This window comes from Strigops habroptila, chromosome 7 (genome assembly GCF_004027225.2).
Source record: "Strigops habroptila isolate Jane chromosome 7, bStrHab1.2.pri, whole genome shotgun sequence".
NCBI classification, from domain to species: Eukaryota; Metazoa; Chordata; class Aves; order Psittaciformes; family Psittacidae; genus Strigops; species Strigops habroptila.
In genome coordinates this window covers 50,668,285-50,693,042 of record NC_044283.2, presented here as the reverse complement: position 1 = coordinate 50,693,042, position 24,758 = coordinate 50,668,285, and the positions used below count along the sequence as shown (strand labels likewise).

The window sequence follows — 24,758 nt, the reverse complement described above, 5'->3', positions numbered from 1 at the left end:
AGGCGATCAACTTGGAGAGCTGCACTTGTAAGCCTGCAGTTCTCAATGATCAACATCATCATCTGCTAGAAGCAGGTTTGTTTTTTCTGGTACAGTTTGTTGCACATTCTTCATATGCACCTGTTCTTCTGAAGCTACCATCATATCTAGCAAATCTGCATGAGTTTATGACTTTTTCCTCCAATTTACTGTACCTACATCTGCCTGAAATCATGTGAGGTTGGTCTCACTTCCCTTCCAGTGTATTTCATTGCTACCAGTCTCTTCTCTAAGCATGAGGATTCCTGACCATACCTGTGTCTCAGTCAACAGCACACCTACTTGTACTGCTTCAAGTCCTATGCTTCCCTTCTGCTTTCTCTAAATGGAAGGTGAATATCCAGTTACTCTTTAAAGGGGTTAAAAATTACACAGAAAACTTCCAGAATCTGAAGAAAGACCTGAGAGTAAATAATGGTAGACAATGCAGTCTCATAAATGCAGTCCTTTTTTTTCTACTGGTGAATGTAGTAAATGCTTTTATGATTTTACTTATTGCATATTTTTAACTGTTAACTTAATAGTTGCTGTGAATAATTCTAGCACTGTATTGCAGTATAGCCATCTATCAAGCTATTAACCTTTTGATTTCTGTTCCTTGTATCTTTAAGTTTCAAATTCTGAGAAAAACTCAAACCATTCTGTGCTGTATTAAGAAGGAATAGCTCAATGTCAACCAAACAAAAGTAAAATCCATGAGTTTTCTATTTCCACTGAAACATTAAGCAAGAAGAATTTAATCCACTTTGAGTGAAACTGCCATTTAGTTTTGCTGTGCATGATACAAGTTCCCGTTTGTCCATATATTCACTTTGCTATTTATTTGATTGTTTTGTAAAGCATTTTGGTACTCCATGGGTAGGAAAATATATCATACAAGACTGAAATTAAATTGTCTGTTCTGCTGAAGATGAAACATTCTCTTAAGGGTTTATCCTGCTACAGACTTAGAGCTGTGTAGAGATAAGCGGGTGTTTTATAATTACTGAGCTTGACTACTACTGTCAGTTTTATATGTTTAATAATATATCAAATATTTAGATCCATGGGGTGCCACATAAATACAGAGAAATGAAACACAGATCTCATTAACTCATGTTTTGTTCTTTAGAGGGTCTTGCTACAAACAAATACTGAAACTTGCCTGAAAAGTTCAGATGTCACTTTGTCGGAGAAATCAGCATCTGCAAATGTGTCCACTCTGCATTAAGCTTTGTTTTGAAAAAAAATCTTTATCTGCCTCTATAAATGCTATTGGAGATTCAGAAGTGGAGAATAAGTAATGAAATTTCAGCTGCCTACAGAATTGGAGGAAAGCTATTAAATATATGCCCAAGTATCAGCTTCTTTGTTCTTTCCATTAGTGATGACACTACTTCTTGAGTCAGTGGCTCTTGCAAATGACCTTTATGTGTCAGCAGCAGGAAAATAATGTACTTTGCCTACCTCAATGGATGGTTATAGAAATACCAATTAGAACTTCAGCAACCTCCTTTGCAGCTATTGCCATCTACTAATTTAGGGACATGGATGGCGTATGAAACTTTCTTCAGACTTGCACGGCCATAATTTAATTCCCAGAATTCTTTGTTTCTTCCCCATATCACAAGAGCGATGCAGAATGCACCTGCAGGGAGAAGGCTCATGGACCTGCTTTCTCTGTGCTCTGATGGCAGACTGACAAGTAAAGTGAATTAACAATAGGAATTGAACTATATGAATTATGAATTCAAGAGCAGAAGGACCTTACCTCTCCAAAGTTAGGTTTACAGGATAATCTGTAAGATTCACTCTGCTTAACATGCCTCCAGCATACAGACCAATTAAGAGGCAGGGAGAAAAGACACAAATGGAGAAAGTATTATAAGAAAATGACAATTTAGTTCCTTTCTATAGAGAAAAACAGCCAATACCTAAATAGCTAATTCTTTCATGCAAAACGGTGTATTCCAGCTGGTGTTGGCCAATATGGTCCATATGCTTTTCACGGGTTTTACTTATTGCTGAGACCCCTTACATCAGTGAAGAGATCTGACTCCTGCAGAACTGCCACATTAAGCTCCTTCCTGGCTTTGGGTTTCCACCCTTACTTTCAGGATACAAAGCTTTTCACTCCAAATGTTCAACTTTTTCAATGTTTCAACCACAGTTTGAGGTCCATTCCAACAGTTATTCTATTGTCAGAAACTTGAATGAATGGGCATACCCGTGAGCCATCCTTATTAGGAAGAAAAGGAAATGCCATGATAAGTTGCTGATGTGGCCAAAATAAAGAGTGTCAGAACTGAAGATAAAGATGGATAGTGGCAGGTCAATCATTAATTCAAACAATTAGAAGAGGCAAGATGTAATATTTGTCTCCCACTTACCTTTATCCAAACCCCAGTATTTTGTGAAATGATTCTTAAGAAAGGCAAAACAGAAATGCGTAACCATGGTGGGGTTCAGAGGAAGCAAAAGAAAGGAGATCTTGGATGAGAGAAATTAATAAAATTTCATGTTTTGATTTTGCTATCAGGAAGGAGGAAAACAACATGAACCCAATAACATTTTCAGGTTACAAAGTGACATACAACTTTGATTCTGACTGGAAGTTAATTCAGAACTCATGGTTAATGATTGAGCTAAGAAAAAGGGAGGCTATAACTGACACAGGAAATGAGTATAAGACTCCTGGCAAAAAAAAAAAACAATATAAGCAGCAAAGACAATATTCTCCAAAGGCAAGAGTAAAGTGCCATCTGTAATGCCTTTTACATTGAGCTTGCTGGTAGAAACGTGCAAGTCACAAAAGAGGTCTAGTATAAATATATTTTTCTCAACTCAGAGGTGTTAGAAAAAGCATCCTGGGATCATGCAGCCAAATGAACAAAGAGAGCAAAGATAGAACGCTAACTTGCTAAGCTTTTTCTCCAGAAATACTTTCTTAAGTAGGTTTCAATGATTAAGATGCATAATACTGCTGCCAAATTCCAAGTAAATTTCAGGCAGTTGAAAACAGAATTTCTGAAGAGCCCTTGATGGCAGCACCACCTTTAAGAGAGGAGACCTGAGTTGGCATTCATCCACCCAGGGACACATAAATGTTATCCACTTTGCTTCCACAACAGCTACTGCAGCAAGAACAAGAGTTTTGGTTGATAAGGTTGGTTGAAGTCACTGAGGGCAAATCATGGGTATAAAGGAAGTGATCATAAAATAGCTTATTGAAAACCTATTAAAATGAAGAAATCATTTCCTTTGTCTTCAAAGACCTGTGGTCAGAGCACCAAGGAAATCTGGACAGTGTTTTGTGAACACTGTTTCAAGATACACATTGTCCAAGATCAGACACTTAGATATTCTGTATAATGGGTTACATCTATAATGCAGATTACCGTTTCACAGCAAAAGAGTAAAGCTTTCCAATTATTCGGTGGAGTACCTTGCATAGCCAAGCCCTGATGTCCTTCACCACAGAGAAAAAAAACCCTCCCACTTCCAGAAGGCATGATTTTTTCACACACCATCATGGGACAATTTTGTTTACCAACATGACTTCAAGTGTACTATATTCAACTAATGGGGTAATATATACAAGCCAACTGAAAATCAAGACAGCCTGAGCCTATCCCTCATTTAAGCTGATTTGCTGTCAGCCAGCCAGCAAAGCCCTCAAACTCTGTGTGCCCCAGTTTACCTACCTATAAATAGGGTTTTAATAACACTGTTCTACCGCACAGTAAGACCTCGTGAATTAGCATGTGTAATGTAAAGGGAAATAAATGATAAATCATTACCTAAAGACTAAGTGCTATTATTCGGAATGTGTACAGTGATAATAATTTGCTTTTATAGACTAGTAAAATCATGAGATCATAGGAATAAATTCAAATTAGCATGTGTCAGAGGGGCACAGAAGACTAGATGAGGTGGCATTCTGATCTAATCTTTTACAATGCATTTTTGCATAGCAAAATCGGTTTTAGAAGTGTTTTATTAAAAAATGAATGTATTTATTTCCAGATTATGGGAAGTCTTGGTAAAAAAAAAAATAAACTTTACCTGAAAAATTGTAATAATTTCAAATATCAATTATTCATATTTTTCAATATAGCTCAGAAAACTCAATAAACTTTTAAGTGTAGAATTAAACACTCCACAAGGCTATGAAAAGGGGAATGTTTTCTTTGTTTAAATTATGTCAAGAATTGGTTAAGGTATCTGTCTTTAACTTACTACCAATTTTTTAGAAGAATATAAATTCAAAGATCTTTCCTCATTAGTGCAAGAAATGCTTTTCTTCAAAAACTGTGTTGATATGGCGCAACACAGCCACATGATGACAAGCAGGACTTTGGCGTAAATTCTTCCAGATATAAAAAGGTGATATGGTTTGGAAAGAAATGAAGTAACCTCATAAGGAGAGAAAGTACCATTCAGTGAGACAGCATTTTGACCAGACATTCTTGTGCAAAACAGCTGCAGATCCAATGCTAAACCTACATACTGGATTAAAGAAATTACTGTGATTTCAGCTAAGGACCACAGCCTTGTGAAAAAGGCTGCAATAGTGGTCTAACACTCAAAGAAAGTGATGTTGAAGATGCCCTGTCTCTCAGTCAGAGGGGAAGATCAAGAAGATGCCCTTCTTCCACTCATTTGGGAGGTGGATGTGGATCAGTAACTAGCCCACTACAGCAATACCGAAGCATGTATTGCTAGCTAGGGGACTAAAAAGTTGTATTTCATTCTGAGTGGTCATCTGTTACAGCAATGAAGCACTGCTACAGTGTACGTATATGCATATTTATATCCTCACTTACACACCTGTAAGCCTGTCCACACTTGCAATTACATTCAGGGCAGGAGATTAACATTTCCTCAGATCTCTGGAGTTAAATTATAAACTGGGTAGTCAGAATGAGATCATTTTGCTCAAAGACACAGAAAAGGAGCTATTACTGCTCTCTGTTCTTCCCAGTTCCAGACATTTGTGACACTTACATGTACATGCACGCAAATATTTTATTTTTGACCAAGTCCATCACTGGAGGTATTGCACCAGTGAGGTAGGCTCTTTGGTCATAATGCAGTTGAGCTAAAAAAAGTTCCAAAGATGAACAAAACAGTCTCTTTCCCTGAAGACTTATCATTCAACTAAATATATGTTTCTCATTAGAGTTCTCCTTGATATTTTGATTTTCTTTTCTAGTCAAGGAACAAATCTTTTCTTGGCCATGTTTAATTACCAAGAAACCAAGTCATCTTCTTAAAACACTACTACTTTTATTGAATAAGGCACTGTATACCTTTTCTGATATTGACATTTCTCCCCAACTAATAGATTTATAAAACTTCCATTCAACAAACAAGACTGAAATCAAGAATGTATTGATGATAGCATTTACTCCCACACCCAAACCCCAAAAGTTTAACAGCAAATAACTACTAACTTTTTCTTCAACAGAGGAAATAGTATTATTTCAGGTCTATCAGACACATGTGAACTCCTATTTTAAACCCCAAGATGCAGACGCAATATTGTGAAGTTCAGCTCCGGTCTAGCAAGATGTCTTGCTCTGACCTGAACCTAGAAGTTCTGTTGCCACTGTTCTTTTGTGTACATTAGAGGGATTTATTAGGCTAGGGATATCACAAAGAAGTTATACCATAGCATAGAGTATAGCAATGTACAGGCCTTGTTTTTTTTTTCCTTTTGCTCCCCCCCCCCCAAAGAAATAGGATAAGTGTCTGTGAGGAAGACAGAATATACGAGCTGAAAAACCCCAAAACCAATATGTAGTACAGAACAAATAGAGGCAATACTACACAAAGCAGATGCGAGAGAGCAAAAAAGAGACACGTAATTCCAAGGCAAATACAAATGCCCCATAAAAAGGTTATAAAAGCAAAAGAAAGAAAAAGCAACAAAAGGAAACAGTGAAAATAACTACACTATTGTGAGATTGGAATAATCAACAAACAAAAGGAAGCTGGCACTAATTTATAATACAGTAACATTGGTTTTTTGCCTTTGAAAAAAGTATTTTTTCATCTATAGGAATACAAACTGTCAGAAGAAATGTATAGGAATCAAGAATACACTAATTGTATATTGGTTTGATATAAAAATGTTATCAGAAAATGAATGGCTTTTCCAAACAGTAGTTTGTTGACAAGTGTTTAAATTTAAAATAATGCTTGCCAAGTTCTGTGGGAGGATATGGGGAACGTAATCTGAACAACTTCTGATATTCATTTTGATAATTTTCCAGCAAGATGTGAAATATATCAAACTACAACTGAAATAGCACTGATCTGAAAATACCAAAAGAATGGGTCGTTGCCCTGCATAGAAACCAAAAGAGAGAAAACTGCCAAACTCTCTTATTGCCTTTCATCCTCTTCCCCAATTCTATTCTACAGAAAGGACAACATAAAGAAGATCTAAATCAATTATGTGGACATTTGATCACTGATATAAGAAGCCACTTTGTTTTTACAAGCCTCTGATGGGTTCTGGAAGAACACAAGCAAAATAAACTAACAAACCCCCACTAAGTTTGCCAAAAAAAACCCCTATTTTTCTAGGAGGAGGTGACACTGAACTAACATTTATAGTTAATAAAACTGTTTTCCATCAGAATTGTATTGTAGCTCATAATAGGTACACAACAGCAGCTGTAAAAGGGATTTACAGAATAGAATTACATAATTTAAAATAGGTTGCTGAAAAACATTCTAGACATGTTACTGATACAGTCAGTAATGGCTGTGGTGGATCTCTCCTGCCAAGTTGGGATCTCTCAAACCTTAGCAAAGGTTTGTCTGTGTTTAAGGAACAAAATAATCTATATGTTACAATAACTAACACTTTCAAACAAATCAGATTTTTTTTTCGGAGAACATTCTTCCCCAGTTAGAAAAAATAGGAAAAATGAAGTAAAAATATATCTGCTATTATTCAGTGCTTGCCAAATAAGACAATTATCAAATACTTTATGACCCTTACCAGAGCTCACTTGAACAACAAAGATATTTTTTTTTTGTTGTTGTTGTTTGAAGTTCAGCAATTGTATAAGCAATTTAAGTCAAACTACAGAAGTTTTTACAACAGTCAAGTGTGGGGTTTTTTTGTTATGTACTATTAAGGAAAATAGGAAATTTATGGCAACTATGAATGATGCTTGGATCAGGCTGTTAGTTTACTGGCTTGCAAATAACAGACTTATAAAATGCAATTGCCCTATATATTCTCCCTAAAGTAACAGTGACCTAACCGAGTTTTCAGAAAGAGCTTTAAAATTTGTCTCTGAAATAATTAATGGTAGCTAAATTCTTTCAGGTATTAAAAATTGTCATGTATAATGGTGTGCTCCAATGCCACTTGCTTTCAACAGACACTCACTATTACCTCATCATAAAGTGGATTAGGTCATTCTAGTATATAGTTATGAAAGCATTCATTTCTAATCTTCCACCCTGAATGCTACCAAAGATGGTAAAACATACTGTAGTTCAAATGGCATAGACCTTTTCAGAAATATTTACTGACCCAGTGATATAGAAATAATAAAAAAATAATAGTATGATTCAATAATCTATGATTTTCCAAAAAGTATCTTAAGAGAATCAGATATTCACGATAGTAATTACAGTATCTTGTAAACCTGGAGGGCAAAATCACCACCAAAAGCAGAGCAACAGCAAACATTTAAATCTCCAGTTATTCCAGATGGACCTTTTCCTGTGTTATGCTATATTTCATCAAACATGAAGGATCAGCTTTCTAACTCAGGTATGTTTATTTTGATCTAAACCTGTCCACGGAACTTTGGACTTCAAAAGAAAGCAGCATTCTTTCATAGGAAAAAAAAGCCTAAATTTGAGATTTTAAGTGAAATGGGAAAACAGTTGATGCATATTGCTAAGATGAACAGATCATAAAATCATAGAATAGTTTGGGTTGGAAGAGGCCTCTAAAGGTCACCTAGTCCATGCCCCTGCAATGAGCAGGGACATGTTCAAGTTGACCAGGTTGCTCAGAACCCCATCCAACCCGCCTTGAATGTTTCCAGGGATGGAGCATCCTCAGATTCTTTGGGCAACCTGCTCCATTGCATCACCATCCTCACTGCAAAAAAATTTCTTCCTCATATCTAGTATAAATCACCCCTCTTTTCATTTAAAACCATACCCCTTCTCCTGTTGCAACAGGCCCTGCTAAAAAGTTTGTCCCCATCTTTCTTAAAAGCCCCCTTTTAAGTACTGAAAGGCTACAGTAAGGTCTCTCTGGACCCTTCTCTTCTACAGGCTGAACAAGCCCAACTCTCTGGGCCTGTCCTCATAGGAGAGGTGCTCCAGCGCTCTGATCGTTTTTGTGGCCCTCCTCTGGACCCCTTCAACAGGTTTGTATCTTTTCTGTGCTGAGGACTCCAGAGCTGGAAGCAGTACTCCTGGTGGAGTCTCACCAGAGCAGAGGGGCAGAATTACCTCCCTTGACCTGCTGGCCATGATTCTTTGGGTGGCCAGGACATGGTTGTTTTTCTGGTGTGCGAACGCATATTACCAGCTCATGGCCAGCTTTTCATCCACCAGTACCCGCAAGTCCTCCTCCTCAAGGGTACTCTCAATCCCTTCATCCCCCAGCCTGTATTGATACCAGGGGTTGCCCCAACCCGGCTGCAGGACCTTGCACTTGGCCTTGTTGAACCTTGTAAGGTTCACCTGAGCCCACTTCTTGAGCTTGTCCAGGTCCCTCTTAATAGCATTCTGTGCCTCAGGCATGTCAACTGCACCACACAGCTTGGTGTCATCTGCAAACTTGATGATGGTGCTCTTGATCCCTCTTTCTTATGCCATTGATGAATTCATTAAACAGTACAGGTCCCCTAATGGACCACTGAGTGACACCACTTGCCACTGATCTCCATCTGGACATTGAGCCATTGACCACTACTCTCTAGATGTGACCATCAAACCAATTCCTCATCCACTGAACAGTCCACCCATCCAATCCATATGTCTTCAATTTAGAGAGAAGGATGTTCTGGGGGACCATGTCAAAGGCATTACAGAAGTCCAGATACACAGAATACAACTCTTATACAGACATTAACTTTTACCAAACAATTATTAAAACCCATTCTAATAGATATATTCAGAGAGATAATAAAACCACCTTTTATATATATATTTATGCAAAACTGTATTACTGCATGTTTGCTAAACACCAAGAGCCCCGCATAAAAAAAAAATAAAATTCATTGTCCAGAATTATGAATATGTAAATCTGCAAGCACTGAACATTCCCAGAAACAGAAGACATGAAGCAATATGCACCTCTCTTTTGTTAAACCTTTAAGAGACACATCATTACCTACAGGAACTTATCTTTAAGAGTTCTCCATTATCATTCTCATTTTTCTGATTAAATTCTCTCTCCCAGCTGATTTGGTTCATAGTTGTTTTCATCCTTCTAAAACTAGCTACTCTAAAAGCATATATTTACATTTAAAGTGGTGTGTTTAGTTTCTGGGCTTAGCTTCATAATGTTTTCATAATGTTTTCATGCTATTACCTAACTGGTGTTCAGTGTATTTGTAACGTAGCTATGTATGTATAGCTATATATACATATAATCGTACTACACAATGTTGATATACCATTCCTACTGCTGCAATACCACTAGAGTCACAGATTGCAAGAATAACTGAAGTCGGAAGGTATTTGCAGAGGTCGACAAGAAACTAGCAGAAAACATGTGCACATAGACAGCCCTCAAGAAGGCAGAAAACCCCGAAGAAGTGATCATACTGGTGATGCCTGTGAACCTGAACCTGCATGAGCCTGCTGCATCAAAAGTGCAAATTCTTCATTGTTTAGAAATACAGAGAAGATGAAAGATTTTCAGTAGTACCCAGCAATGATGAAAGTTTAAGAGGAAGAGAGTTCATTAACAACCACTTCCAAAAAAGTAAACTCATACTTCTGGTCCTCAGAGAAGTTCACTAAAAATTTACAAGGATAAATGCAGGATGCCAAGGTACACACTCACAGAAAAACAGCAATCAGAGGGAGAAAATCCTGATCTGAATATGAATACCTACAGAATATTCTGACTGTGAGAGAGTGCACCATGAACTCCACAAATGGAGAAGCACTGTACTGAAATAGTTTGCCTGCATGTAAAAATGTGCCAATTAAAATGAACACTGCTGTACAGTGTAACAAAAATTAAAATGAAAAGAGGGGGGTGGATCAATACTTTCAACAAAATAGAAAACACAAAATTTTAATGATCCAGAAAGAAAAAAAAGTTGAGGTTTTTTTTTTGCTGTGGTTTTTTTTTTTTTTTTTTTTAAATCATAAGATGTCAGTGCATTAGATGAAACTAATCTCACCAATTCTCTTGTTCGAAAAAGGCTGAAAACTCTCACCGACAACCAAACGTTTCCAGAATTTGACTGGGGAGGACAGGAGGGAGAAGGAAAGCATGAGTACACCTCCAAACCCCATCTCCTGCTACACAGGGATAGAGATGTAAATTTAGGTCATCACAGAGATGCAGTGGGAAACATTAGAGTTTTTAAAAGATGCTAAAGGTCAATCCATTCAAAAAATTTATGGAAAATTTCATAATACTGAACTACCCCAAGCAATCCCTCACATTGGGGTCAAATCTCAATTACTGAGAGACCTTTATGTCAGGGGAAAACAATTTCCAGCATTGGTAGCATATGTCCTGTCAACATAAATCACAAAAACTGGATACAGATGCATCCATCTGCACTTCTCAGATCTGCAGTTAGAAATCTTTGCATGCACCTTACTCTACTTACACTGCTTAAGGAATGTCCTTGATCCTCCTGCCTGATTACACTAGCTTTACTTGTTCTCTGGATATTTGACCAAAGAGTATATTATCCTATTCTTCTGCAGAATCCCTTACTTTTCTCTAATGGAATCATGAAAGCTTTTCTGCAGGTCTGTAGCAGACTATTTTTCAGAAGGATATTTAGCCTGCCTTATAACATAATGCACATTAAGCTTAATTATGAGAAACTTTCTTGCCTTTTCTTCTCATTTGCCTGGACAGTTTTACTTCACAAACAAATGGGAAAAGATGAATACAGAAATTCATGCAGAGGTTTGAGTGTAACATTTAAAAAATGTGTAACAAAAAAATCCAATGTTTAGAAGAATCATGACAGATACAGACAGCTTTTTTTGTGATTTATGCTTAGTGTTCAATGTGCTTTAACCAAAAGTATTAGAAACACACTCCAGGTAAGACACAGTATCAGCATGTAGCAAAGCCTTGATTATGACACCTTGCTAAAGAGCACAAAGAGCACATTGGAGCGATTGTAAAGAGAGGCACATTCATTTTCTGCTTAAAGGAAAGCAGCCTGGAGGTTTCATCATAAGCCAAAAAAAAGCCTGCCTAAGCAGAGCAGTCACAAGGCTGCTATGCCACTTTTCTTCGAGTCATGCCTTACACCACAGAGATGAGAAGTCCCATCCCTCCTCTCTTAGAGGATCTTTCAGTGGTGAAGTGGAGGTCTCCTGGCTGCAGAACTTGCTTCACTCTAATGTCAGCTTGTGATGGAATGTGAAGCAGCAGCAACAGAGGAGAACGAGAGCTATAGCCTATGTGACTGACCTTTCGGGTAAGTGTTTAACAAGAGCCATCACATTACTTATGGGAAATACTGGTGGTGTTCTGGTAAAAAAATGTACAAAGAGCTTCCACTACAAATGTCAATTAGAAAGTCACATCTGTCACATTTGTGTCCAATTTTACTCCCATTTATGGATAAATTTAATGACTACCATCAAAGAAAGGAAATACATTCATCACAAATTTTGCAGCAGAGAAAGGTTGCATTAGAGAAGAAAAGCACATTCCCACTAGAATCATAATTACAATAAAGGAAATACTCAGGACATCACCTATCAAAATCTGAACAACCTTGATGCATAGCGAATGGCAACTGATCACCACAACATGCTGTTTCTCAGCACTGTTTGGAATTTCTGCCTAATATTCATAAAAACTCCAACAATGCTGCCCTGCAACATATGATACTGTAAAGTTTCCTTTTAAATCTATTAGCTGAAATAACAGATGTAAAATATCCAACGAATATCCGCAGAGTTGCACAGACCTCTGCAGTCTAACACCAAGCAACAGAGAAAGCAGAAACTTACAGGTAGCACACTCAGCTACTGCAGACATTACTTATCTCTTGCAGGCCAAGGTGCAAAGTTACCTCTTAACATTAACTGGTTTGGACAGTTCAAATCTGAAAATCCAGTGTCACTGCATTCTACAGCCTAATTCTGGCTGCACAAACAAAAAGATACTGAGCAATCTGAATAAGTGAGGCTTGCACACTACAGTGCAGGAGTAGTTCTTTAAGTGTGTTAAAATGAAGATGCAGCTAACTTTTCTGCCTGGTAAGAACTTCAGACATCATAGTTTGTTGGTGAAAGTTGATCTTTGATAGGATTTTTCTAGCTTCATTAAATAGTCTTATTTATGTATGGGATTTTCCTACTTCGTCTTATTTTTTTTGCTTATCAAAACAAATTCCTACAAACAAATCCAGCCCTGAGGAACAGTACTGGAGGTGTCAGTCCTGTTCAGCAGTGAACAATAAAATCTCCAGGAGAGCAAAGCTCCAGGCTAGTTCAAGTCTGCCTGCGTCTTCACAGACTGAAGGCTTCAGAAGTTTCTTCCCTACATCCCAGTTGATAGTCAAAGGTGGACCCCAATGGTGGGGATGTCTGAAGCATTACATTTCTTCATTGTGATAAGAAATCACATTCTTGATTTTTGTTTGTCCAATATATCTTCTAGTTGGAAAATTAAAATATTATATGTAACATTGATCAAAAGTTCCAGACCAGCCTTTCAAGGTATGAACTCTGTACTTTATATGTGGATACTGGTTAGTCTTTTCTTACTCCTATGTGAAAAAGCATGGAATATTCATAAGGAGTGCTTTATCTAGGTGAAGAAAAATAAAAATCTATTTCAGCTTGACATGGATAGAGAATTGCATAGGAACTGTTTTTTCCGCTGGAGTGATCTGCTGTAGGAGTTAGCCATATGCTTTAAATGTGACTGACATGTCTCTGAATTTAATGTGTCACCTGCTGAGTTCAGGATCTGCTGTCTATCTCTCAATGTGTAAAAAATGAATTGCTTCAAAATGATTTATTGCCAGCAAAATAGAATGCGAAAACAACAATAGAAACAGTGCTGTAAAGGCATCTTACATTTAATAGCACTGTTTGATGAGTAAATTATTTCACAAATATAATCAAACATTCTTATTGTGAAGCGCTCAGCCTCAATAAACCTATTGCACAGTCTAGTATCTGGCTTCCTCGTTCATTAAGAGCTAATGCCATTAATAACATGGAGAAATGCAGCATTAACTCCCTGGGTTCCATTATAGCTTGTAACTGCGTGCAGAAAATATAGGGTTATAATTTCACTTCCAATCTCTGGAATTAATCTCTTTACTTTCATCTTTTGCGCTTTTTCTTCCTCTCCTGTGAGGTATCTATAGAAGCATCTTTAATCAAGGATTTTCATTTTCTATTTCTTTCTACAAATGGGTCGCTTGATAAATCTCATCTATGTACATGCTAGCAAAGGTTTGATAAATAGAACAATTTTCTAAATATCATGGGTTACCCTTCAAAAATGTTAAAAATGCAATAGATTGATATCAGTGTTAAACCTTTTTAAATATTTTAAGATTAGAAAGATTAACATAAATGTTAAAAAGTACGGGTAAATACTGGAGGTAAAAGCTCCAACTCATCAAGAAGTTCAAGCATAAATATAATTGAACAGGAGAATAGCCTAAATACATAAACAGGTCTAATATGCTTGAAAGCAGGCTTAGAAGAAAATGTATCACACTGCATATGGAATCACATTCAGCTTCTAAAAGCAGCAGTCCAGTGAACTTCCACAAATTACTTTGTATGTCCTTCAAAAACAAATCATATGTGCTTACCTTCCTTTCCAGACTGCATCCGTGACATCCACACTGATGTTACTTTCCAGAGCCATTCCTAGAGCACAAACAGAAGATACTCAAATAAAACTACTGGCTTTGTTTCTCAGTAAGCATCTCACCAAAAACACTGTCAGTGATGAAAACAAGTGCTACATATTATTAGGCGTTCTCGGCTGTCAACATAAACTGGTCTGGTTACTTTTTCTTTGATCACCAGGATGTTAAATGGGTATAGCCAGCATTGCCACTGGACCCCACACACCTTTGTTTGGGGTTTGTTTTTGTTTGTTTGTTTTGAGGGGTTTTTTGTTTGGTTGTTTTTTCCTTCTTCTAGTAATTACCAATGCTCACTTTTCATTTCCTTTTAGTAATTACCAATGATAGGGGACACAAGCACTTCCTCCATGTAAAGCTGATTTTGCCTGAAATGGTTTGTTGCTGTTTGGTTTTACAAGAAAGTGAAGTAGTGAATATGAATTGACAGCAGTAGGTTGCCAAGTCATGGTAGGTTATTTTAAATATTGACAAGATCCAGCTTCTTGCCAGCACTTAAATTCATCCACTGCCTTTCAGCATATATTTTTCCCTGTTTTGTGAACATTACCACACTATTCTACCTACAGAGGAACTCTGACATTTTAATGACTATTAGTCACAGAAATAAGACTGGGAAGGGAAGTGGAGAGAGTGAGGTAAGGATCTACTTTCTGCAGTACTTCTCTCTTTTTTTGAATATTTGCAGAAGATCACAGTAAGCCACCTGCGAGCTTCTTGTTTTGTTTGTGGTATTCATGAAACTAGTAACTCCTGTGGATAAATAGACAGCAGTTATGCCCCCAGTATTAGGGCTTCGAAGCACAATTGGAATCACTTTGCAATGCACAACACATAGCGATTGTCAAAGTTTACTCTATAAGACTTCCCATACAGACAAATCTTAGAAAGAAAAACGAAAACAGACCCAGAACAACAGACCAGTGAAGTGATTGGCTCATTGTTATGCATAATTGCAGACTGACAATTCAGTGTTGGACTGAAAGTTAACTGGTTTTGCCAGACCTTAGGTACTACACAGAGTAGTCTGCCAGTTACAGACTATTCATAACCACAAGAGATATGTTCCTTAGCAGAAGTATGTGCTTAAAGATACAGCTGATATACAACCACATTTCTATACGACACAGAAAGGAAGTGCTCAGCATAAACAAGAGGAGGTATTGGACAACACGTGTCCAATTTGCATTCAACTCTGAGGTTAACTTCGGGAACAAGCTGTTCATAGCTGTGTTGGTGGGGATTTTCCTTTCACCTTTCTACCTTGAAAGAGAAAGGCTGTTCCCAGTCTCTATTTGAGATTGCAAAGGAATCCCTTAGCAGAATGACAACATGACATTTGCATGCTGAATGTATTATCTGAAATGTACAAAGAAGTCTATTGTCATGTTTGATAAAACATGAAACAAACTCATTGGATTTAAGAATATTACTATTTTCCTTTTATTATGAATAGGTCGCTATTTGCACTGAGAATAAAAAGCATGGGTCACTGCAATCTGGTTTGGATGTGTGACCTGTTATTGCTCAATCCCTTTTCCCCTTCTACTTTGAGAGCTACAAAGAAGAAAGGTTACTATTCAGGAACCAAGCTTTCTGTTTCTTGCACCCGGATTCAGCTGCTGGCAGCGTAGACACGATGCTCAGTGTAAAATCCTAAGCTTAATAATCAAAGGTAAATTTAACACAAAACCCAGAAAAGGTGAAGTTTGGCAGTAAATTTCCACAATCCCTCATTAAAAAGGAGAGGGATTGTAAAAATTACAGAGGATTTCTTTCCAAACACCGAGTATAATACACATAGCATTATACCTCTATCAACAATAGCAACGAAAGTGGCTTTATCTCCAGTGACCACTGCAGCATTGCATGCACGCAGCAGTAGTGGTTATCCCATGTGTTATCACTAGCTCCATCACTCTAGAGGTACGGCAAAATGACAGACAGTAGGATCCGCGCCACACTGGTTAGTGGCAATGTCTGCACACATCATTGCTAAGTGACATAAAGTATGCATAGACAGCTATCGACAGCACTACTGTACTACAACACTTTTATAGTGAGCTGCTTACTCAAATACAGGAATTACAGATTAAATTCAGGATTTGAAATCAGGTTTTTAGCTTGAAAAGTATATAGTTGTTCCTTTTCTAGCTTCTGCTCTATGGGTAAGACTCTAGAGCCCATGATTACACTGAAGTTCTTCACAGTAATTGTAGCTTCCCATTTCCCTTTTTTGGTGCTTTAATTCTCGCTCTGAAGTCAAAACCTTTCATTTTGCTCTATTGTTTTTTAACCACTTCAACAAAAAGGAAATTAAAAAGCTTAAAATGAGACCGATCTTGCCCTCAGAGGAGACTCTGTTGGTTTGCAAAGATCAGGCTTTTGCTTACCACTGGGAGGGGGCAACATGCTATGTCATAGGTATCAAAGATTTAAAGGTCTGAAATAACATCTGTTTTGGTTTTAACTTCCATCACTAACCAGGTTGTATTAATGCAACACTTACAGCTCATGGAAATCTTGAAAATACATTGAATGTCACAGCAAATTGCAAGGAATAGATTTTCATGGGTTTGTAACAATTATCGATAAAGTCCCAAATAAATGTATTATTATATGTATGTTTAGCAGCATTAATCTTAGAAAGGACTGTAACGTCTACACCCGATGCAACTTCTTCACAACATCTCTAACATAAAATGATTTTAAACAATAAATTTACTTTCTACAGTTACTTAAGAATAAGCTTTGTTAGATGTAAAAATACAAAGATATAGAAATAGGTAGATGGGTAGAGATCCATTCACCTACTCACCAATAAATGCGTAGAGAGACAGGTAGGTGTGCTCCATAGAAAAATTACATTTGCCAGAACTGAACAGTCAGATTCTGGTATTTCAGTGAGAAGCATGATGAGGTAAAGAAAATTTTGTGTCCTAATATTCAAAAACAGGTACTACAGCTAGAATGATTAGAGTTATGTATGTTCAATGCATGTAAGTAAAGAAGTTCCCTGCTTTGCTTTGTGGAAAGGCTGCTACCTTAACTATTGATGCATTTTTGAGAAAGGGAAGAGAAAAAGCACATAAAATTACCTCTTGCATTTCCCTGACAGCATACTTACCACCAGTGCCCATCTGACTTACCTTTTGAGGGAAATTGTCCCAGTGACCATGTCAGGGAGCAGCCAGAGCAGCACTGCACCCTAAGGAGAGGTGAGCCTGGGCAAAGGGCACCCCACATCCAGCAGGGCACAGGCTGCTTCAGCCACACACGTATCACACAGTACCTAAAAGGCAAACAGCACAGCTCTGGGGATGGTGGCCAGGTCCACCTGAGAGCCCAGATCATAAGGCAGTATCACAGTGATAAAGCAAATCTGCAGTCAAGACAGAAAGCCAGCTTACAGGATGAGCTCTGGCTCAAGGGGTGAACCAGCACTAACAGGGCACAGCCCCAAAAGAGAACAGCAGCCTCAGGCTGAGCTTAAGAAAATCTCAGGGGCTGTGGGTGTGAGGAGACCCAGGTGATATTGGTCAGGGCCATTAACGCTTATTAGTGCACTCAGGGCCTCAACTGTGGTCATTATTGGGTAGAAGAGCTGTATGCCTTTAAAGCACTGGCCTCACCAGAGTTATAGATATGAAGCATGAGATTATATGATTTGCCATGCTGTATTATTGTGGGGAAAGCCCTACATAAACTATAAAAATTGTTAACTTCTTTTTTAAAAAGGACTTTTCTTTCTGCAGAAAGCAAATGACAGGAACTGTAAAGACTCAATTTTGCCACGGTGGCTGCAGATAACTTGTGGGTGGTATTTTGGCAAAGGAAAACATTTTCTGTTAGAGACAAAATACGGCACTCTATTACATCTACCCATCTAGAGATGGAAAAATGTATTACCTCTTTTGTTCCATATTTGGATATGAAATCATGGAGATAGCAAGCTATAAGGTACTATGTTAATATATTTCATATAGTCCCATAGGTGACTGTATATTTGATAGGGTGATTTTGTATATTTTCTAGAAAAGAGGTGGAGGAAGATACCATTCTTAGACCAATGAATAAGGAAATACCAAAGCAGAAATTATTAGGGAAATCCTAAAATATGAGTAACAAAATAATTTCTATTTATTTTAGCAATACTAACTATTCACATTAACCCAGGTATTTTCAACTCTTTTTTCAAGGAGGAACAAGAAATCTCCCATGTTTCTTTACAGACATAAACTTCATGAATGCCGTATCACTTAAATACTCTCACAAATTAATATGAGAATAAACACGTGAAACCAAGAAATTAAAAAGCTTGTGAGATATTTATCGATAAATGGAAAGAACAGTAATACTTCGAGATGACATGCTTTTATAGGTACTTTAATAGGCATAAGATTTTTAATAAATATTATGAAGTCTTATCATTATAACCATGCCAGATGCTGGATTGTACAGGCGAAGGTTGGTTTGAATGTGCTGTCATGTTAGACATACTTGCCAATATTAAACAGACTGTGACTACTATCAGTACATTTGTCTCTCTCTAGGGCATTTTTAAGAATTTTTTAATTAGCTTTTGTTTCCAAGCAGTGCTTTCATTTTTCTTGATAAAGCTTTTGTTTTTCCTGGTTTTATTGACTTCAGATTAGGTTCCACATTTCCTATAGTCATTATAATAAGAATATGAAGCTTTTAATAATGTATGAAAACTAGCAATGACAAGTATCTTACAGTGTTTTCAAATCCAGTTAAGATTGAGATAGTTTAATGGTTACTTTCTTTTATTGTTTTAATTTTGGCAGTATCTTGTAGAAACAGTGTTTCTCATTAGATAATTCAAATAATAAAAGTCTATTAAAAAACAATGAGAGGTTGAGCCAACATGACAGAAAACATTAGCACCACAACACAGGTGCTAATCTTAGCCCAGTTACTCTGCTTTTCATGGTCAAGGTAGAAGGCACTTGTCCAAGAGTTGTGTTTGTTTATTCTTTGCTGTATTCGTCTCCATTTGGGGATAAATATAGGCATGCTAGGTTAAGATAAGAGTGAGCATATTCCATGTGCTGCCAAGAGGATGTAAATCAAAGTATGACTTGAATATAGTTTAGCATGATTTTTATCTTATCTGCACCCTGAAAGCCTATTGTGATTCTCTGAGCCTACTGTGTAAGCCTTGCAGTCTAGACACCCTTGAGATTCAATGTGGCAGTCTGTACCTATTTTCTTTATTTCTTATAGTAATTTTTTCCAATCGACTCCAATTAGGGCAACAAATTCAGTGACATAGGTTTTAACCTATTGTTTTGTACTAGCAGTCAGATTTAAGTCAGTGGTTACAAACCTACACAATTCTCAACAAATTAAAGTAACCACATAATAGTCACCTTCACAGATATTAATAGTGGGTTTACCAAGCAACAATATTCACTATTACCTTGTAAAAAACGATGTTTATTAATGGTGTCTCATCGCCTTTCACAGCAGGGTTCCTTATCCTATTTTGCCATAATGACTGAGCCAGCATCAGATTTTAAGAACGAATGTTATCATTATTCACTACAGTACTCCACCAAAGCTTCACTAGAAAACAATAAAGAATGAAACGTATATTTTAAAGACCCTCATTTTCTCCTAAATGCTTGAAATAAGTTTCAGACTGTGGTGTTTTGAGAATTGAGTTATGTCCTAAAGCAACGCTTCTGAAGAAGTGCATCATGCCTGGAAATTGGGCTCTGATTAGCCTGTGAGTTTTCTAATACAGGCTTTCTGATTTTCCGCAACTGTAGCTGTCACTGGATTTTGTATTCTGGCATGTGGATTCTTTCTGTCGCCTGAGAGAATGATGAATAGTTGTCTGAGTAGCTCCGAGCACATACTTATTTCCTCTCCAATAAGAACAACGGTCAATATCATTTAGGCACCAGGAAAGCATCACTACAACAAAAATCCAAGGAATGCTTTCGGTTTTACTGCTGATTCTAGGTACTAAATTGTAGCTCTTTCACAAGCTTATTTGCATGGCTGCTGTGCTCCAACAAACAGGTACTGGTAAAAAAAGATGGGCCTTCAAACACCTTAACATAATAAAGTATGAATTCAAAAAAGGGCACAGTATATAAAGTACTGTGAAACTGCAGCAGTCCTAAAACTTACGATTCTTCCACTCCAATTTGAATCTCATTTTAAAGCAACCCAAAAGTCGTACCAACAGAATTCAGTGCATGCAAGAAACAGTAGGAGACTTGGTAAAAAGCTGTTTAAGGTTTTTGTACTGAAAAAAGTCAATTTATTGGAACTGAGAAGTTTGCAGATCTCACCTCTTCTGATAAATTTCATGACTTTAAACTTCTGTGTGTCTGGAGAAAGAAGTTGAAACTGGTAAACCATCCTGGTTTTACATTTTGAAGATGAAAACTTGGAAGGATAATTAATTGGACATGAACATTCTTGAGAGAGAATGAAATGCAAAGGAAGAAGTTTGGAATTAAAATGAAATACTTTGCAATGGTCTAAATGAGACATTTTTATTTTCAGCTTACAGAATTCTGTAAAATGTTTAATGACTTCTTTTGTTGGAATCCCACAGTGTGCTACAGAAAAAAGAAAACAACTTAAAACTTCTTGAAGACTCTGTATCACTAATGGATGCTACTTAAAAATGTGCTTACAGACTGGCATCATGTTGGCAATGTTCACTGTGTTCTTTAATCACAACACATTAGTAAAGCTTTCTTGCTAGTCGCTTATGTCCTGATCCTGATCACTGAAGTGAAGGAAAGATCCCATGGCTGAAGGGATTAATGAAGCCCAGACTATGGAGTATTATGGAGCCCAAAGTTGTGGTGTAGCTTTGTATAACACAGCAGTAAGCATGTGTCCGCACTTAAATTACCTATTGTGCTAACCAGACATATTTTCTAAATGTCATCACAGTTACAATACTGCATGTATCAAGCAATAATAAAACTCAATGACCAGCTCCGAACTCTGTATTTTTCTGACCATTCCAGGGTGCGAGTCATTAGCCAGTGTCCTACAGGATATAATGGTTCATGATCAGGCATACTGTTGATAAATTGGTAAAAAAACACAATTTCCACCACTTCAGCCAACAAAGTGTAAGGTATGGCATGGAGTGCAATTTCCCTCCATGTAGCCACAGCCTGTGAAAGCTCTATGCTGCTCAGTATCAACTTGCATGGTGCACAAGCATTTCACCACCTTTGCTTGCCTAGAGTGGAGATGAGAATCTATAGCTTTCATCTAGTGCAATATTTATATCTCCAATAAAAGATGTCTTAAAATTATGTCACATCCCAGTTAGTACCATAGAATAGAATGGTGTGCAGAATGGAAATCAGACACAAAAAACTGTGCCTAAGAGCCCTTTCAGCCCACACAAGAGTAATACTCACCCCTAGCCTCTGCAGTCTCTGCTATTCAAACCATGCCCCAGACTAGGATAGTCTTAGACTTAATTTCCTCTGCCTGTAACCCACTTCCTGATTTTTAGAGCAGCACTACCTGGGTTGGGCAGAGCCTACATGGCACAGCAGCACATTAATTAACAGCATCCTTTTGTGTACTCTAGCAATAAACAGATAAACATGCAAAAAGACCAAGAGAATTACATACCTGCCAAAACCTACTTCCAGGGCTCTGCCTTCTATGCAGAACTGAAGGCCAAGAGAATAATGTATACATTTACTGTTGATATTGATCTGAATTTTTAAATGAACTTTGGCTGTCGTTGCACCTATTTAGCTCTCACTGGAGCTGATGCACTCTCAACCAAAGGGAAAAGACAAAAAGAATAACTGTATAGTTCACCATCCATTGAGATGAGACAGCCTGGAAACCAAGTTGTTTTTCATAGCAACACCATGTTCCTTGTACAGTAAAAATTCCCTATATTTTTGCTGGTCACTGATATTGCATTATCAGAACATTGTTATACCACTGCTATTTCCATCTTGGCATTTAGCAGTTTAACAATATTAGCTACTGAGTATCTAAATGGGCAACTTAACACATATTCTCACATAGATGCTTTTCTAAACAACAAAGGCAGGCAAAAAAGAAATGGAAGAAAGGATCACGTTTGACTTACAGCCTCATTTTTAAAAGGTTTATTGGTAAGCTAATTAGCATGAGTTCCAATCTGGGAGTCAGCATCCCTACAATTTGGGATCTAAGGGAAGATGGCATTCTGTAGCTGTAAGTCAGTTCGGAGCAGCTGAGAAACGGAGCCATTCAGCAGGGGTGTGGGAAGTGGCTTCTGAGCATCTGGGAACCTACAGGCTGCACACTGCCAAAACAACACTCCCTTGTCAGGACACATTCATCTTCTCTTTTCCCATTTCCCTGCACAGCCAAGCAGTTTGCTGGATGCTGTACCGGGAGATGAAGCAGCAGAGCTGAAGTACTGCATCGTGCGTATTCCTTGCTTTTCCTCTCAGAAGACCAGCAGAGCCCTGCCTACAGTGGGAGGGGGATGAATCCCAGCTCCAGCTCTCCCAGGCATCAGGCACTGCTGCTTTCTCTTACACAAGTGATAGCCAGACCCCATTTCTTCACAAGTGCACTGCACTGCTGGCTAAAGGCCAGGCAGATCTTAGCATGGAAGGTGTTTCTTTTTTAGGTCAAATGTTTTCAGGCTTTTTTGTTTTCTGTTGGAAAGCTCTCTTGCATGCATATCTAGCGCAGCATTTCAAAAGCAGTCTGCTAGAAGAAAATATGCTTTCAACAGGAATAAAACTTTACAGTATCCTTTGATATGTCAAATTATATCAGTGAATATCAAAAATATTCTCCAAAACACAGCTTGTTTTTAATACTTAAAGTTCCTGGCAGAAGTGTGCCAAAGTCGCTATGAACAACTTGCTAAAAAATAAAATAATTAAAAGAAGGAGATTTGTGGATGTTTTTCAAGGTCTGTCAAGTTTCCCTGCAAATGATCTGTGTATGTAAATTGTTAGGTTACTGAAAGAAAAAAGTACTCAGCAAACTTAAATCGGTAAGTCATACAAAAGACAAAACAACTATTTTCTTTTAGGACAGAAGAAAATAAAAGTCTTATTTAATTACTCCTCCCAGTGGGACCTGGGCTGGTTGGGAAGATGAGCTGGTACAGAAACACTGAATTATCTCAATATTAAGCCTAGGTAGATTGCCATGATTTGATAAGCTTCTCTTAGAAAGCTTATCTGTAAAAAATGATGCTATGGCATCCAGTATTCTGTGCCAGTATTTGTATTAACATTGATTGACCCTTGATGCTGGACAACATACTCACGAGTATTGAGTTCCTCATGATGACTTTCTCAAGAGTTTATTACTTGTTGCTTGACTGGTTGCCACCAAATGATCCCTCATTTGATCATCCCATTTATTATGAAATAACTGACAAGACGGAAAGCAGAAAAATGGCACTCTGGTTCACCTATTTCCTCTTCAATCACAACAGTCAATATCCTCTGTCAAAAGGCAGTGGTGGCAGTGACAAGTCAATTGAGCTATTTTAAAATTTTGAGACAACACCTACTTAGTTTAAGATGAAAGGGAATCTGTGCTCCTCAGATTTCCTATGATTTTTTTTTTCTTACTAATGAATACTTTTGTACTGGAAAGATTAACGGATTATGTTTTGACACAATGAAAACAATTCTCACAGTACAGAAGTATAGAGCTCATCAAGCAACAGTAAGATTTAATTAGTACCCGAGATGTCTGAATTGTAGAACCCCAGCACCTAGGAAGCCCTTACGAAAGTGCATAGGACTTCGCTGATTTTCAATGCAGTGAATTAAACAATGTTTCAAACTCATGTGTTGAGCTGCTTCACAGACGAGGTTCATTAACTACAGATCATGATATGTTGGAAAAAAGGAAGTGTATCTCCTGCAGACAAGTCTCAGTGCTACAGAACTGAAGTCCATCCTCCCATATGATACAGACCTGATGATAACCTGCCTTTCAGTCTTTCTACACATAAAAAGAGGATGTAAATCACTAAGAAACCAAAAGAACAGATACTTTTTTTAATGCACTCTACAAGAGTTTACATGGATAAACAGTATGCAAAACAGTGCTGTGGGAATATACTAAGTCAAAATATAACAACACATTGCTACAGCTCAGCTGAGAACACAGGGACTATACTCATTTACTCAACTGGTGAGTTTGGTCTACACAATATGTTAAGCTAGGGCTGTTTCGAACCTCTGTTCAAAAGTTCAAGCTCAGCTTGCAGTTTTTATCCTGTACTATATTACAGGGAAATCTTGCTACCCTTTTGTGAACTCAGGGTTGTTGGTTTCTTTCCTAGTACTACTTTTATTTGTTATCATACTTCCTTATTTATTTAATCACAAAATGGGAGCTCAAAAAGACCTCAAGATAGGCCATTGCATCAACAGTTCTGGCCTAAATGGAATTAAGAAGTGATAGGATCTTGCCACAAATTTAATTTCAGCTCTCTCCAGTTGCCAGCTCAGCATTGAGGATCTCCCAATTTTGTTGTGTTTCTCTGCATGCCACAGAGGAAAGCAAAAAGGCACAACAGCGAGAGAGTTCCATCAGGGGACAATAAAAATCACATCTGCACACTATGCTGGCTTTCACCTGCAGACC

General features: G+C 37.6%; 1 long non-coding RNA gene across 1 annotated transcript in view; it reads right to left on the bottom strand.

The window, feature by feature from the left end:
• The window catches only part of LOC115610726, a 193,182-nt gene that overhangs the window by 129,211 nt on the left and 39,213 nt on the right, over nt 1-24,758 (bottom strand). Inside the window, exon 2 of the long non-coding RNA XR_003992323.1 lies at nt 14,061-14,118. This is a non-coding gene — a long non-coding RNA (uncharacterized LOC115610726). The remainder of the gene's footprint in view (nt 1-14,060; nt 14,119-24,758) is intronic.